This window comes from Panthera onca, chromosome B4 (genome assembly GCF_046562875.1).
Source record: "Panthera onca isolate mPanOnc1 chromosome B4, mPanOnc1 haplotype 2, whole genome shotgun sequence".
Lineage (NCBI taxonomy): Eukaryota > Metazoa > Chordata > Mammalia > Carnivora > Felidae > Panthera > Panthera onca.
The window spans coordinates 25513190-25530160 of NC_138345.1; the positions used below are offsets into that span (position 1 = coordinate 25513190).

Sequence of the window (16971 nt, forward strand, 5' to 3'; positions counted from 1 at the left end):
TTGTTCCAGATCTTAGAGGAAAAACATTCAGTTTTTTATCGTTACCTGTGTTGTTAAATGTAGTTTTTGTAACATTCTTTATCAAATGGAGAATGTTCCCCTCTCCTTATTTTTTTTGAGAGATTATCATGAATGGGTGTGGAATTTTATCAAATTCTTTTTCTACATTAGTTGATATGATCATGTGATTTTTCTCCTTTAGTCTGTTAACGTGGTGGTAAGTAGATTGATTTGTGAAGATTGCACCAACTTTGTATCCTTGAAATAAATACCATTGGTTATGTGTACATACATTTTTATATGTTGCTGAATTTTATGTGATAATGTTTTGTTAGAGATTTTTGTGTGTATATTCACAAGAGGATATACACTGCTCTGCAGTGTTTTTTTAAATATGAAATTTATTGTCAAATTGGTTTCCGTACGACACCCAGTGCTCATCCCAACAAGTGCCCTCCTCAATGCCCATCATCCACTTTCTGCTCTCCCCCACCCCTCCCCATCAACCCTCAGTTTGTTCTCTGTATTTAAGAGTATTTTATGATTTGCCTCCCTCCCTGTCTGTTTGTCACTTTTTTCCCCCTTCCCTTCCCCCATGGTCTTCTGTTAAGTTTCTCAAGATCCACATATGAGTGAAAACATATGGTATCTGTCTTTCTCTGACTGACTTATTTCACTTAGCATAATATCCTCCAGTTCTATCCACATTGCTGCAAATGGCGAGATTTCATTCTTTCTCATTGCCAAGTAGTATTCCATTGTATATATAAACCACATCTTCTTTATTCATTCATCAGTTGATGGACATTTAGGCTCTTTCCATAATTTGGCTATTGTTGAAAGTGCTGCTATAAACATTGAAGTACAAGTGCCCCTATGCATCAGCACTTCTGTATCCCTTGGGTAAATTCCTAGCAGTGCTATTGCTGGGTCATTGAGTAGTTCTACTTTACTTTTTTGAGGAACCTCCACACTATTTTCCAGAGTGGCTGCATTAGCTTGCATTCCCACCAACAGCGCAAGAGGGTTCTCATTTCTCCACATCCTTGCCAGCATCTATAATCTGATTTGTTCATTTTAGCCACTCTGACCAGTGTGAGGTGGTATCTCACTGTGACTTTGATTTGTATTTCCCTGATGATAAGTGACATTGAGCATTGTTTCATGTGTCTGTTGGCCATCTGGATGTCTTCTTTGGAAAAGTGTCTATTCATTTCTTATGCCCATTTCTTCACTGGATTATTTGCTTTTCAGGTGTGGAGTTTGGTGAGTTCTTTATAGATTTTGGATACTAGCCCTTTCTCCGATGCGTCATTTACAAATATCTTTTCCCATTCCATCGGTTGCCTTTTAGTTTTGTTGATTGTTTCCTTTGCAGTGCAGAAGCTTTTTATCTTGATGAGGTCCCAATAGTTCATTTTTGCTTTTAATTCCCTTACCTTTGGAGATGTGTCGAGTAAGAAATTGCTACGGCTGAGGTCAAAGAGGTTTTTTTCCTGATTTCTCCTCTAGGGTTTTGATGGTTTCCTGTCTCACATTCAGGTCTTTCATCTATTTTGTGTTTATTTTTGTGTATGATGTAAGAAAGTGGTCTAGTTTCATTCTTCTGCATGTTGCTGTCCAGTTCTCCCAGCACCATTTGTTAAAGAGACTGTCTTTTTTTTCATTGGATACTCTTTCCTGCTCTGTCAAAGATTAGTTGGCCATATATTTGTGGGTACAATTCAGGGTTCTCTATTCCATTCGTCTATGTGTGTGTTTTTGTGCCAATACCATATTGTCTTGATGATTACAGTTTTGTAGTAGAGGCTAAAGTCTGGGATTGTGATGGCTCCCTCTTTGATTTTCTTCTTCAATATTACTTCGGCTATTCAGGGTCTTCTGTGGTTCCATACAAATTTTAGGATTGCTTGTTCTACATTTGAGAAGAATGCTGATGCAATTTTGATTGGGACTGCATTCAATGTATAGGTTGCTTTGAGTAGTATTGACATTTTAACAATATTTATTCTTCCAATCCATGAACATGGAATGTTTTCCCATTTCTTTGTATCTTCAATGTCTTTCATAAGCTTTCTATAGTTTTCAGCATATAGATCTTTTACATCTTTGGTTAGGTTTATTCCTAGGTATTTTATGGTTCTTGGTGCGATTGTAAGTGGGATCAGTTTCTTTATTTCTCTTTCTGTTGCTTCATTATTGGTGTATAAAATGCAACCGATTTCTGTTACATTGATTTTGTACCTTTCGACTTTGCTGAATTCATGTATCAGTTCTAGAAGATTTTTGGTGGGGTTTTGGGTTTTCCATGTAGAGTATCATCTCATCTGAAAAAAGTGAACGTTTGACTTCTTTGCCAATTTTGATGTGTTTTATTTCATTTTGTTGTCTGATTACTGATGTTAGGACTTCCAACACTGTGTTAAACAACAGTGTTGAGAGTGGACATCCCTGTCGTGTTCCTGATCTCAGGGGGAAAGCTCTCAGTTTTTCCCCATTGAGGATGATATTAGCTGTGGGATTTTCATAAATAGCTTTTATGATGTTTAAGTATGTTCCTTCTATCCCGATTTTCTTGAGGGTTTTTATTAAGAAAGCATGCTGTATTTTGTCTAATGCTTTTTCTGCCTCTATTGACAGGATCATATGGTTCCTATCCTTTCTTTTACTAATATGATGTATCACATTGATTGATTTGCAAATATTGAACCAGCCCTGCAGTCCAGGAATGAATCCCACTTGATCATGATGGATAAGTCTTTTTATATGCTGTTGAATTCGATTTGCTAGTGTCTTGTTGAGAATTTTTGCATCCATATTCATCAGGGATATTGGCCTGTACTTCTCCTTTTTTGTTGGGTCTCTGTCTGGTTTGGGAATCAAAGTAATGCTGGCTTCATAGAATGATTCCAGAAGTTTTCTTTCCATTTCTGTATTTTGGAACAGCTTGAGAAGGATAGGTATTAACTCTGCTTTAAATGTCTGGTAGAATTCTCCAGGGAAACCATCTGGTCCAGAACTCTTATTTGTTGAGAGATTTTTGATAACCGATTCAATTTCTTCACTAGTTATGGGCCTATTCAAATTTTCTATTTCTTCCCGTTTGAGTTTTGGTAGTGTGTGGGCGTTTAGGAATTTGTCCATTTCTTCCGGGTTGTCCAATTTGTCAGCATATAATTCTTCATAGTTTTCCTGATAATTGCTTGTATTTGAGGGATTAGTTGTAATAAATCCATTTTAATTCGTGATTTTATCTATTTGGGTCCTCCCTCTTTTCTTTTGAGAAGCCTGGCTAGAGGTCTTGTTTATTTTTTATATATCAATTTTGTTTGTTTTTTCAAAAAACAAACTCTTGGTTTCATTGATCTGGTCAATTGTTTGTTTGTTTTTTTTTTTTTTTTTAGATTCTATATTGTTTATTTCTGCTCTGATCTTTATTATGTCTCTTCTTCTGCCAGGTTTGGGGTGTCTTTGCTGTTCTGTTAGGTGTTGTTAGTTCCTTTAGGTGTGTTGTTAGATTTTATATTTGGGATTTTTCTTGTTTCTTGAGATAGGCCTAGACTGCAATGTATTTTCCTCTTAAGACTGCCTTTGCTGCATCCCAAAGGTTTTGGATTGTTGTGTTTTCATTTTCATTTGTTTCCATATAATTTTTGAATTTATTCTCTAATTGCCTGGTTGACCCATTCGTTCTTTAGTAGGATGTTCTTTAACCTCCATGCTTTTGGAGGTTTTCCAGACTTTTTCCTGTGGTTGATTTCAAGTTTCATAGCATTGTGATCTGAAAGTGTGCATGGTATGATCTCAATTCTTTTATCAATATGAGAGCTGTTTCATGACCCCAGTATGTGATCTGTCTTGGAGAATGTTCCATGTGCACTTGAGAAGAAAGTATATTCTGCTGATTTAGGATATAGAGTTCTAAATATATCGGTCAAGTCCATCTGGTCCAGTGTATCATTCAGGACCATTGTTTCTTTACTGATTTTTCTGTCTAGATGATTTGTCCATTGTTGTAAGTGGAGTATTAAAGTCTCCTGCAATTACCACATTCTTACCAATAAGACTGCTTATGTTCGTGATTGTTTTATGTATGTGGGTGCTTCCGACCGAATTCGGTGCATAGACATTTATAATTGTTAGCTCTTCCTGATGGATAGACCCTGTAATTATTATATAATGCTCTTCTTCCTCTCTTGTTACAGCCTTTAATTTAAAGTCTAGTTTGTCTGATATAAGTATGGCTACTCCAGCCTTCTTTTGACTTCCAGTAGCAAAATAGATAGTTCTCCATCCCCTCACTTTCAATCTGAAGGTGTCCTCGGGTCTAAAATGAATCTCTTGTAGACAGCAAATAGATGGGTCTTGTTTTTTTGTTTTTATCCATTCTGATACCCTATGTCTTTTGATTGGAACATTTAGTCCATTTACATTCAGTGTTATTATTGAAAGATACAGGTTTAGAGTCATTGTGTTATTTGTAAGTTTCATACTTATAGTGATGTCTCTGGTACTTTGTGGTCCTTGGAGCATTTCACTCACAGAGTCCCCCTTAGGATCTCTTCTAGGGCTGGTTTAGTGGTGATGAATTCCTTCAGTTGTTTGTTTTGGAAAACCTTTCTCTCTCCTTCTATTCTGAATGACAGGCTTGCTGGATAAAGGATTCTTGGCTGCATATTTTTCCTGTTCATCACATTGAAGATTTCCTGCTTTTCTTTTCTGGCCTGCCAAGTTTCAGTATATAGGTCTGCTCCTCCCCTTATGTGACCACCTTTGTATGTTAAGGCCTGTTTAGCTGCTTTCAGAATTTTCTCTTTATCTTTGTATTTTTCCAGTTTCTCTATATGTCATGCAGAAGGCCATGAACTCCACTTTATTTATAGTTATAAGGGATACTCAATTGTCTTTTATAATTGATGAATTGTGTTTTTGTTTTTTTGAAGAATTAGTTTATTTTATCTAAGTCGTCGAATTTATGTGTGTAAAGTTATTCATGGTGTTCCTTTATTATCTTTTTGATGTCTGCAGGGTCTATAATGATACCTCATTACAGGTAACTCAAATCTTTACTCTTTTTATCTTTGTCAGTCTTGTTAGAGGCTTGTCAATTTTGTTGATCTTTTCGAAGAACATCTCTTTGTTTAATTGGTTTTCTTTCTTTCTTGTTTGTTTGTTTGTTTGTTTGTTTCCAATTTCATGGATTCCTGCTTCAAACTTTATTATTTACCTCCTCGTACTTGATTTGGGTTTACTTTTCTCTTGTTTAGTCCTTAAGCAAAATCTTAGATTATTAATTTGAGACTTTCCCTTTTTTCTAATGTATGCATTAAGTGATATGTATTTCCCTCTTGTACTCTTTCAGCTGTGTCCCACACATTTTGTTACAGTGTATTTTTGTTTTCATTCAGTTCAATGTATTTTCTTTATTTCCATTGAGAATTGTTTGATCTATAGTTTATTTAGAAATATGTTGTTTAGTTTTAAGTTTTGGGAGATTTTCCAGTTAGCTTTTTGTTACTGATTTCTAGTTTGATTGCATTGTTGTTAGAGAATATACTTTTATGATTTCAATTCTTTTAAATTTGTTGAGGTTTGTTTGATATCTCAGGATGTGATTTTGGCATATGTTCCATGGGTGCTTAAAAATAATGTGCAATCTGTGTTGGGTGGGAATGCTTTAAAAATATGGATTATATCCTGGTGGTTGGTAGTGTTTTTTAGTTCTATAATTTCTATGTCTAGTTATTCTATCAATTGTTGGGACAGAGATTTTGAAATCTCCAACTATAATTGTGTGGTCTACTTCTTTCAGCTGTTTAAGTTTGACATCATCAGAGTCTTATTTTTTGGTTCAGGAACATTTTGGATTGCTAGGTCTTCTTGGTGGATTGATCATTTTATCATTATGTAATGTTCTTCTCTGGCCCTGCTAATCTCCTTTGCACTGCAGTCTACTTTGTTAAGCCATTCTGCTATCATTTAATTAATATTTGTATAATATACATTTTTCCAGTATTTCATTTTCACTCTGCCTATATCATTACATAAACTGAAATAAATTTTTGTTGGTGGCATATAGTTAGGTCATGTTTTTTTCAGTCCTCACAGCTAATTTCTGTCTTTTAATTGATTCATTTAGATAATTTCCACTTAATGTAATTATTGGTATGTTAGGACTTATGTCAACAACTTAATTTTTGTCTTATGTTTTTCATTTTACCATTTTCCTTTTCTTGCCTTTCTGCAAGTTATTTGAACATGTTTTATAATTCCATTTTGATTTATCTATAGGGTCTTTGAGTGTATCTGTATGGCTTTTTAGTTGTCCTATGTAATATGTTGTGTATAAATAACTTAACAGTCTACTGATGTCATCAATATGCCAGTTCAAATGAAATATAAAACACTTCACCTCCCTTACGTCTTTTCTATGTACTTTTTTTCTCTATATATTTAGAAACACATCAGAGAGTGTTACAAATTTTGTTTCAAACACCAAACCATTGAGTTTAGAGAACTCAATAAGAGAAGCCTATTTATATAACCATATTTTTGCATACCAGGTTTTTCTTTCTTCCTGATGATCCAGAGATCTTTGTTTCCTTTTGATTAGAGAACTGTCTTTAGCCACATATTTTTACATTAGGTCTCCTGGTGACAAATTCTCTAAGTTTTCCTTATTTGAGAATGCCTTGGTTTCTTCCTTCATTTCTAAAGTACATTTTTGCTGGGTATAAGATTTGGGTTGATGATATTTTCCTTTCAAAAGTTGGAAAATATTTGTCATTTCCTTCTGGCCACATGGTTTCTAGTGAGAAATGTATTGTTTATCTAATTGGATTTTCCCCTGTAAGTAAGGTTTTCCTCTGGCTGTTTTCAATAAATTTTTTTTGTTTTTAGTTTTTAGAAATTTAATATTAATGCATTATGGCATGCATTTCTGTGTCTGTTTCCTGTTTGTGGTTTGCTTAGCTTTTGAACTGCATTTCTACCAAATTTGGGACATTTGAACCATTGTTTCTTTGAATACTTTTTTAACTCCACCTTGTTTTTCTCCTCCTTTGGGATTCTGATAACTTATATATTAGGTCTGTTATTAGCGTTCCACAGATCACTGAAAGTTTTTCTTTTTTTTCCATTTTGCTTTCTTTGTCATTCAGATTAGTTAATTTTTATTGTTGTATCATCTCATTTGCTGATTCTTTCCTCTGTCCCTCCATTTGATTGTTGAGTTTATCAACTGAGCTTTGTGTTTTGGTTATTATCTTTTTTGTTTCTAATATTTCAGTTTGGTTCTTCTTTGTCTCTGTCACATTTCAGAGACTTTTATTTTAAGAGAGAGAGGGAAAGCACTGAGTGTGCAAGTGGGGAATGGGCAGAGGGAGAGGGAGAATCTCAATCAGGCTCCACACCCAGCACAAATCATGATGTAGGGCTTGATCCCATGACCATGAGATCCTGAGCTGAACTGAAACCAAGAGTTAGATGCTTAACCAACTGAGCTACCCAGGTGCCCCTACATTTCTGAGATTTTTAAAATTTATTTAAAGATTTTGTATTTTTTGTCACTTGTTTCCAGAATTTTTGCATTTGCTGTCAAAGCATTTTTATCATGGCTACTTGGAAATACCTGATAATAATTCTAACATCTCTTTCACCTTGGTGTTGTCACCTGTTGATTGTGTTTTTTCATTAAGTGTGAGACTTTCCCAGTTCTTGGTATTATGATTTTTTTTTAACTTTTTAATGTTTATTTATTTTTGAGAGAGAGAGAAGACAGAGTGCAAGGCAAGGAGGGGCAGAGAGACAGGGAAACACAGAATCAGAAGCAGGCTCCAGGCTCTGAGCTTTCAGCACAGAGCCTGATGCGGGGCTAGAACCCACGAACTCATGGGATGTGGAATTGAGAAGGAACTTCAGGTCAGATCATGACCTGAGCTGAAGTCAGACACTTAATGACTGAACCACCCAGGTGCCCCTGAACAAATGTACATGTTTTAAGATAAAATGAAATATTAGAATTTAAGGGTAACTACCTTAAATCATTTGTTCGTTTTTTCAACATAATACTTAATTTTATTTTATTTTTTAATTTACATCCAAATTAGTTAGCATATAGTGCAACAATGATTTCAGGAGTAGATTCCTTAATGCCCTTTACCCATTTAGCCCATCCCCCCTCCCATAACCCCTCCAGCAACCCTCAGTTTGTTCTCCATATTTATGAGTCTCTTCTGTTTTGTCCCCCTCCCTGTTTTTATATTATTTTTGTTTCCCTTCCCTTATATTCATCTGTTTTGTCTCTTAAAGTCCTCATATGAGAGAAGTCGTATGATTTTTGTCTTTCTCTGACTGACTAATTTCATTTAGCATAATACCCTCCAGTTCCATCCACATAGTTGCAAATGGCAAGATTTCATTCTTTTTGATTGCCGAGTAATACTCCATTGTGTGTATATGTGTGTGTATATATATATATATGTATATATATATATATATATATATATATATATATATATACATACCCCATCTTCTTTATCCATTCATCCATTGATGGACATTTGGTCTCTTTACACACTTTGGCTATTGTTGATAGTGCTGCTATAAACATTGGGGTTCATGTGTCCCTTTAAAACAGCACACCTGTATCCCTTGGATAAATACTAGTAGTGCAATTTCTGGGTCATAGGGTAGTTCTGTTTTTAATTTTTGAGGAACCTCCATACTGTTTTCCAGAGAAGCTGCACCAGCTTGCATTCCCAAGTATTATGATTTTTTAAAATTGAAACATGGACATTTAATATGATATGACACTATGGATCTTCTTTAAACCTACTATTATAATTGGCTTCCTCTGATACCACCTGGTAGAGAATGGGGTGCCACTGCCTCATCATTGTCAAGTGTAGGTAGAAATCCAGATTCCCCATTCAGTCTCCATTGGTGTCCAAAGGGGTATTCCTGGATAATGCTGTATGGTAGGAGTTCTGGTTCCCACATGGTGTCCACAGAGAAAACTCTGGGGTGACCTTGTTAACAGTAAGAAATGGTGAAAGTCCAAGCTCTTCACTGGCCTCCTCTGATACTACCCAAGCAGGGAGGGGAAGGAGTGCCTTGTTGCTTCCCACTAGGGTTGGAAGTTCATGTTTCCCACATGATCCCCACTGATACCACCTGGGCTTCATTATTAGCTTGTGGGAAAGAAAGTCCTGGATCACTGCTTGGTCATTTCTTACAACAGTCCAGCAGGAGTGTTGCAGTACTTCAGAATAGCTTTCGGAGGGTTGAAGTCAAGGTTCCTCACTTGGACTACATTGGCATAGTTGGGGGTGGAGCCATAAGTTTTTCTAGGGTGTTTAGCTGGAGTAGAGTGGTTATTGTCTGTCTTGGTAAGCTTCTATACTGTTATTTTGGCAGGTGAGAGCAGGCGTATAGTGAGGCTTTTTTTTTTTGCCTGTTCCTATTGCTGTTTCTGGGTTGCAGGAAAACCAAGGCTCTCAGCACTATGCCATATCAATTTGGATGCTTTTCATTTCTTTTTCTTGTCTGATTGCTGTGGCTAGGACTTCCAGTACTGTGTTGAATAAAAGTGGTGAGAGTTGGTATCCTTGTCTTATTTCTGATCTTAGAAGAACAGCTTTCACAATAGAGTATGATGTTATCTGTTTGTTTGTCACTTATGGCTATTATTATGTTGAAATATATTGCCTCTATACCCACCTTTTTGAGCGTTTTTATCATGGATGGATGTTGAATTGTGTCAAATGCTCTTCCTGATCTATTGAGATGATCATGATTTTTATCCTCCATTTGTTTACATAGTGTATCATGTTGATTGCTTTATAGATATTGAACCATCCTAGTATCCCTGGAATGAATGCCACTTGATTGTGGTGTGTGATCCTTTTAAAGTATTTTAAAGTATTGTTGAATTTTATCTGCAAATATTTTGTTGAAGATTTTTCCATTTATATTCAAATGGGATGTTGGCTGGTAATTCTTTTTCTTTCTTTCTTTCTTTCTTTCTTTCTTTCTTTTTTCTTTCTTTCTTCTTTCTTTTTTCCTTTCTTTCTTTCTTTTCTGTAGTGTCTGCATCTGGTTTTCATATCAGGGTGATTTTGGCCACATAAAATGAATTTGGAAGCACTTCTTCCTCTCAAATTTTTAAATATTTTGAGAAGGGTAGATATTAACTCTTATTTAAATGTTTGGTAGAATTCACCTGTGAAGAATTCACCAGGATCACTTATCTGGTCCTGGGCTTTATTTACTTATTTATTTATTTATTTGGAGTTTTTAAATTACTAATTCAATTTCATAACTAGTGATTGGTCTGTTCACATTTTCCATTTCTTCCTGATTCAGTCTTGGATGGTTTTATGTTTTTAGGAATTTGTCCATTTCTTCTAGGCTGTCCAGTTTGTTGGCCTATAATTGTTCATTTTAATCTATTATAATTTTGTAGTCTATTATGTATTTTTGTGGTGCTCACTGTTACTTCTCCTTTCATTTGGATTTTTTTGAGTCTTCTTTTTTCATGATGAGCTGGCCAAAGGTGGATTTTTTTGAGTCTTCTTTTTCCATGATGAGCTGGCCAAAGGTTTATCCATTTTGTTTCTTTTCAAAGAACTAGTCCTTAGGTGCATCCTAAGTTTTTTGGTCTCTATTTCATTTATTTTTGCTCTGATCTTTATTATTTTCTTTTTTCCTTCTAACTTTGGGCTTTGTTTGTTCTTTTCCTAGTTCCTTTGGATAAGGTAAGATAGTTTATTTGAGATTTTTCTTGTTTCTTCATGTAGACCTGTATTGCTATAAACTTTCCTCTTAGAACTGCTTTTGCTGCGTCTCTTAGATATTGGAACATTGTCTTTCCATTTTCATTTGTCTCAAGGTATCTTTTGATTTCCTCTTTGGTTTTTTTGTTGAATCATTGGTTGTTTATTGTTTAGGCTTTATGTGTTTGTATTTTTTTCAATTTTTTTTTCTTGTAATTGATCTTTAGTTCCATACCATTGTGGTCAGAAAAGATGCTTCAACCTTCTTGAATTTATTGAGACATTTTTATTTTGTAACTGGAGTGTTAAAATTTCCTACTATGATTGTATTACTGTCAATTTCTCCTTTTATGTCTCTTAATATTTGCTTTATGTATTTAGGTGCCCCATGATGGGTGCATAGGTATTTACAATTCTTGTATTTCTTGTTTGATTGATACCTTTATCTCTATGTATCATTGTTCTTTGTCTTGCCACAGTCTTTGTTTTAAAGTCTGTTTTGTCTGAATCAGTGTTGTTATCCCAGCTTTCTTTTTTATTTCCATTTGCATATAATATATTTTTTCATCCCTTCACTTTCAGTCTGTGTTTATTTTTAGGTCTGAAGTTAGTCTCTTATAGGCAGCATATATATGGGTCTTTTTTTTTTAATATGTTCGGTCACCCTATGTCTTTGATTGGAGCATTTATTTTATGTGTATGTAAAGTAATTATTGATAGGTATGTACTTATTGCAATTTTTTAAATTGTTTTCTGGTTGTTTTTGTAGTTCCTCTTCTGGAACTGTCTTCCTATGTAATTTGATGACTTTTTTTATTGCTATGTTTGGATTCCTTTCTCTTTATTTTTTTGTGTATCTCTTATAGGTTTTGGTATGTGGTTTCCATGAGGTTCATATGCAACAACTTATGTACATAGCAGTTTATATTATATTAAGTTGCTAATCACTTAAGTTTGAACATATTCTAAGAGCAGTATGTTTTTGCTTTCCACCCTGTTTCGTTTTGATGTCATATTTTACTCTTTTTTTGTTTTGTGTATCCCTTAACTCATTATTGTATATATAGTTGATTTTACTACTTTTGTCTTTTTATACTCATAGTAGCTTTATAAGTAGTTGATTCATTTACCGTTACTGTAGGTTTACTTTTACCAGTGAGCTGTTTTTCTTTCAAAATTTTCTTATTTCTAGTTATGGCCTTTTTTTTCCACTTAAAGAAGTCACTTTAACATTTCTAGTAAACTCATTTTAGTGGTGATGAATTTCTTTACCTTTTACTTTGTTGAGGAAACTATCTCTCCTTGAATTCTGAATGATAATCTTGTCAAAAAGAGTATTCCTGACTGTAGGGTTTTTTTTCTTTCAGCACTTTGAATAAATAATGCCACTCCCTTCAGGCCTACAGACTTCCTGTTGAAAATCAGCTGATTGCTGATAGCAATATGTAAGTGTTGCTTCTCTTTTGCTGCTTTTGAGATTCTTTCTTTAATTTTTGACATTTTGGTTATTTGTGTTTTGGTGTGGACCTCTTTGTTTTCATCTTGTTTGGGGCTTTTATTCCTGGACATGGATGTCTGTTTCCTTTCCCAGATTAGGGAGGTTTTCAGCTATTATTTCCTCAAGTAAGTTTTCTGCCCCTTTCTTTCTCTCTTCTTCTTCTGGGACTCCTATAAAGGAAATGATAGCCCACTTGATATTCTAGAGGTCTCTTAAGCTATCCTCATTTTTTAAAATTCATTTTTCTTTTATCTTTCTGCTTGGCTGATTTCCATTACCCTATCTTCCCGATTGCAGATCATCCTACTGCATCTAATCTGCTTTTGGTTTCCTGTAGTGTATTTTTCATTTCAGTTATTGTATTCTTTTGTTCTGATTGGTACTTTTTATATTATCTCTTTATTAAAGTTCTCACTATGTTTATTCTTCTCCTGAGTTTGGTGAGCATCTTTATGACCATTACTTTGAACTCTTTATCAGGTCTATTGCTTATCTCTGTTTCATTTAATTCTTTTTCTGAAGTTTTGTCTTGTTCTTTCATTTGGAAGATATTCCTCTGTCTCCTCATTTGGCTGACTCTATGCATTTATTTCTATGTGTTAAGTAGGCCAGCTATGTCTCCTGGTCTTAAGTAAGTGGCCATATGTGGAAGGCATCCTGTGGGTCCCAGAAGCACAGTTTCCTCTAGTCAGCAAAACCAGGACCTCCAGGGGTGTACTCTGTGTGTAGGCTATGTGTACCCTCCAGTTATGGATGGGCCTATACTGCTACAGGCACACTGATATGTGGGGCTGGACCCTAGACAGCTGGGCTATGATTTCCAACCATGACTGTTGCAGGCACATGGTGTGTAGGACTGGATCCCCAACCCTACTCCAGGGAAGGAGACATTTTGGAGTGGCACATGTCCAGCCGAGGCTATCTGGTGTGTGTGGCAGGATGAGAGCCAGTTTGGGAAGGTGCTGGTCCTAGCTGAGGCCACCTACTGAGTGCGGCATGTTAGGAACCACTTTGGGAAGGCACATACAAGAGTGGGCAGGTGGGGCATGACAAATCTGCAAGGGAACTGTAGGGCAGGGTGAGAGGTGCTAGCAAGGTAGATGGAAGGTATCAGAACTAGTACCTGCCAGTACTAGGCCAATGAGACAGAATGAAGTCAAGAAAAATGGTACCTGCCAGTGTTTCCATTCCTGGAGAAGATTTCTACAGATTTCTTCCCCTCTCGAATATGCTGTAAAATTAGTCCATCAGTCCCCTTCATGTATAGCCTAAGCACTTTTCAAACTGCTGTCTTTGTGCTGTGTCTCAAAGCAAGTGAGTTTGTGCATGGGCCCTTTAAGAATGGGGTCTCAGTTTTCTGTAGTCCTCCAGCTCTCCCAGAGTTAGCCCCACTGATTTTCAAAGCCAAACATTCTGGGGCTGGTCTTCTCAGTGAAGGTCCCCAGGGCAGGTGGTGTTCATTGTGGGGCTTGAAAAATCCCACTTGTGGGTTTCCATGATGAGATCCCAACCAGACCAGTCTCTGCCCCTCTTACCCTTCACGATGTGTCTTTTTCTTTATATCTTTAGCTGTGGAAGAGCGTTCTGCTAGTCTTCAGGTTCTCAGAGAGAGTTTCTCCCTATATAGCTGAAGCCTTGGTGTGTGGGGGAGGGGAAGGAGGAAGTGAGTTCAGAATCTTCCTACTTTTCTATATGATCAGGATCTTCTCTTTGCCTTTTTATGGTTTGACTATGATATGTCTAGATGTAGATCTCTGAGTTAATCCCACTTAGAGTTTATTGAACTTGGATGTTCTTCATCAGATTTGGAACTTTTGAATATTTTTTTCCACTGCTTTCCCTTTTTCTATTCCTTCTGAGCCCCCCCCCCCCCCTTTCTACACACATTTGAATGCCTGATGGTATTTTACAGGACTCTAAAGCTCTGTTTATTTTTCTTTTTTCTATCTGTTCCTCAGATTGTACAATCTCAACCGACCTTCCAGTTTGCTGATTCCTTCTGTCAGCTCAAGTCTGCTATTGATATCTTCTCATGGATTTTTCACTTCACCTATTGTATTTTTTGGTACTCTATAAATTTCTATTTTGTTCTTTTTTTATAATTTTATAATTTCTGTCTCTTTAGTGGTATTCTCTATTTGGTGAAATATTGTTCTTATACTTTAGTTCTTTAGATGTACTTTCCTTTAGTTCTTTGAATATATTTATGATAGTTTAAATTTTTGTCTGGTAAATCCAATTTATGGACTTTGTCAGAGAGTTTATACTGCTTGCTTTTTGCATGTGTGTGGGAGGGAGGGGCTTATTTTTATATTACAATATTTTGTTGTTGAAAAGTTAACATTTAGGGGCGCCATTTAAAATAACAAAATATAGAAACTCTGGAAATCAGATTGTCTACCCACTCCCCAAGTATTGTTGTTGCTGTTCATTGTTGTTGCTACTTATTTATTTAGTGACTGTCCTCAACCAATTCTGTAAAAATCTATTTTTTCTTGCATATAGCAAATAAAATCTCTGTTTTTTATCTTAATGTTCAGCTAATGATTATACAGTGATTTCCTTAAATATCTTGAACTGGTAAGTCTCTATCCTTTTCTGACGGGGTGTATGTGTTGGGATAAATTATCAATGCTATAGCATTCAGGTTTTAACTATGCCTTTCCCTTCGCTTCCTGCTTGTGTAGAGCCTCAAGGTCAGACAGAGGTGAGAGGCTAGGTTACCTCAGGTCTTTCCTGAGTATGTGCACAACTGTGCACGTGAACATGTCTTTCTAGAAGTCCAGCAATGTCAGAGCTTTTCAAAGTCCCCTATGAACATCCCATTTCCCAATTTTTCCTTTTGAATTTTTTGGTAGCCTCTTAGACCCAAATGGTATTGTTGCTTTAGGCAGTTGCTGTGTTAAATAATTGCCATTAATTGTTTTCTATGAATACCCTACTCAGTGTGATAGGGCAGTTGTTAAATAAAGACAAGGCCCAAGAAGAGAGCTTATCCAGGAGCTTTCAGGCAGGTCAGAGTGACAGTTATCTGAGAATTGGGCTTCAGGAGAGCTCTCCTCCCTTCCCGTGCACTTCCTGTGGCTGCTGGGTTGCTGGTTTTCACTGGGATTGCACGGCTATTAATTGTTCCAAAGTTACTGTGGAGCTGGGGTGGGGGTGATAGGAATAGGGTAAATCCGAAAGCTTGCTGTTTTTACCTGCAGTCAGGTGTTTTCCTTTAATAAACACTCAAGTTATTGAAAATAAATAAACTTTGTTTATTTGAATTAACAGAATATGAAAAGTTCTAAAGAAGTTAATTCTATGTTTGCCATTGTCTCATTGTGGATTTTTGGAGGGCCTTACCTCTACCACTTGAGAAATCTTCACTTCAGTGTTATTTTGACACCGTTCACTCTAGTCCATCTCTCATACTTCACAAGTCTCAGTGGTTGACCTCCCTTCCCAGCTCAGAAGTTGAGTGGGAATGAACTGCAACCTCGTTTCTCTAATTTAGAAACTCTCCCTCCTCATTCTATCATCATAGAAGAGACGTCTTTACAAACTCAGCACTTCTCTGCGCAACTTTCCAGTGGCCTCTCATCTCACTCAGAGCAAATCCAAAGCCTTTTCCATGGTCTAAGAGGCCTTCTAAAACATACTTATCACCGCCTCTCTGATCTCAGCTCCCACCACTCTTCTCCTTGCTCACAGTGCTTCAGCTTGCTGGTCTTCTTGCTGTTCTTTTAGCAATGAAAAATGCTCCTACCTCAGGGCCTTTACATGTGATGTTTTCTTTGTTTTGTACACTTTGCCCTCAGTGTCCACATGGTTCACTTTCTCACCCTCTTCATAGATTCGCGCAACTATCTCTTATCAGAGAAGTCTTCTACAAGAATGAATGATTCCATCATCTTTCATCTTATCAGAGTCTATTGGATATCTCTCTTTTCTCTCCTATACCTTCAACAAAAAATTTTTAATGCTACTTTCTTTTCTTAAGATAAACCTTTCCTTTGTCCCTGCTTTCCCTGCTAGTTACCTTTCTGTCTTTCTCCTCTAATTCAAAGCTTAACTTTAGGAGATGTTTATAATTCTTAAGAGATTTTATACTTACATCTTCTACTGGCTCACCTTGTACTCACTTCTTAACCCTCTGCAACCTTACATTCATGCCCAGTACCTCATTAAAATTACTCAAGGTCACCAGCAAGCTTCTTGCTGCCAGATGCAATGGACGGTTTCACAGCCTAATCTGACTTGACCTTTCGCCAGCATTTGGTACTGCTGGCCACTTCTTCCTTTAAGTATTCCCTTCAGAGGCTTGAATGACATTGTACCCTCCTGATTCTCCTATTATTGCTGCTATCTCCTTGGGTCTCTTTTGAGATTCCTTCTCTTCTGTCTGTCCCTTAAATGCAACTCTCAAAATTCCATCCCCAATTTACCTTTCTTGTCATTCTACATACTTTCTGGATCACTCTCCATACTTTGGATTCCCGCTTGCAAGGTGATGCCTCCCAGATCTATAATTCCAGCCTGGTTCTTTCTCCAGAGCTTCAGATCAATATATGCAACTGGTGCCTGGTCCCTACACAGATGCCTCAGACTTAACATATTAAAACTTGAATTCAGGTCCCCCAGACACGTTTGCTAGTAGCTACCCTCTCTCTTACCACCTACACCCAATAACACCACGATCTGATGATTCTCACT

The 16971-nt window shown here is 36.4% G+C and overlaps 1 long non-coding RNA gene across 5 annotated transcripts in view; it reads left to right on the forward strand.

Moving 5' to 3' along the window:
* Nucleotides 1-16971, forward strand: part of LOC132694990 (uncharacterized) — a 123748-nt gene that overhangs the window by 29897 nt on the left and 76880 nt on the right. For 3 of the 5 annotated variants that reach the window (XR_013556924.1, XR_013556925.1, XR_013556927.1), the window contains one exon: nucleotides 12143-12220. The exons of the other annotated variants lie outside the window; for them this stretch is intronic. This is a non-coding gene — a long non-coding RNA (uncharacterized LOC132694990). The remainder of the gene's footprint in view (nucleotides 1-12142; nucleotides 12221-16971) is intronic. 5 annotated transcript variants of the gene reach the window in all.